The sequence below is a fragment of the Phalaenopsis equestris genome, unplaced genomic scaffold (assembly GCF_001263595.1).
Source record: "Phalaenopsis equestris unplaced genomic scaffold, ASM126359v1 Scaffold217930, whole genome shotgun sequence".
NCBI lineage: Eukaryota > Viridiplantae > Streptophyta > Magnoliopsida > Asparagales > Orchidaceae > Phalaenopsis > Phalaenopsis equestris.
Window position 1 is genome coordinate 62,061 of NW_018236407.1, and position 850 is coordinate 62,910.

Here is an 850-nt window from a genome sequence, read left to right on the forward strand (position 1 = left end):
GTGACTTCGGTCATTTAAGATGTAATTAACTATAGGGGTTTGCCCTTATAGGAAGTTTTTCCAAACCCAGCCTAAAATAAACCCTATTTAATTCTTTGTATTAAATAGGGAAACTTGTCGGCAAATAAAACAGTTTCGCAGGCCAAACGGATGTCATATCTTTCTTAGTTTATTTGATCGAGCCCCATCCTCAAGTCTTGTGTTTATCCCTCGGGGGAAATACAGGATTTGAGGTAGGGTGCTCTTTCATTTAAACTGCGAAAAATATGGGGTCGGTTTTATTTCATATTTTTCTAAAACTATATATATATATATATACGTAAATTAAAACGTCCTTCCGAAGCGGGCGACGAGATTTCGATTCCGGTGACCGACAGCTTCTTACGGGCGACCCCCAAACAACCTCTTCTTTTTAGCTGCCGACAAATATGCTTGCTTGTGCATATTGATTGATAGAGTTCACCTTTTATGATACTGGGTGGGAGTGTTAAAATATCCGTGCTCGTAATTGATAAAGGATATTAGTATGATATAATCAATTTTATGAATTATTTTTAAATAATCTTGTAAGAATAGTAAACTATAAAATGATTCTACTTCGATTTATTGTATTTTGAGTGGCTTGCATATTATTTTCGTTTTCTTTACGCTAGGACAGCTTAAAAATATGACTATTTAGCGGTCATTTGATAGTTAACCATATTTTAAGCTAACATTTTCAAGTTCATGCTTTGAATTATAAATAAGTAATAGAAGAGGTGACCAATAAAGAGAAACATAAACTTTTTTGATTGTTTATATTAAGTAAAGTTAAATTACTTTTGTTAATGACTTTTAATTTATTTGGGTG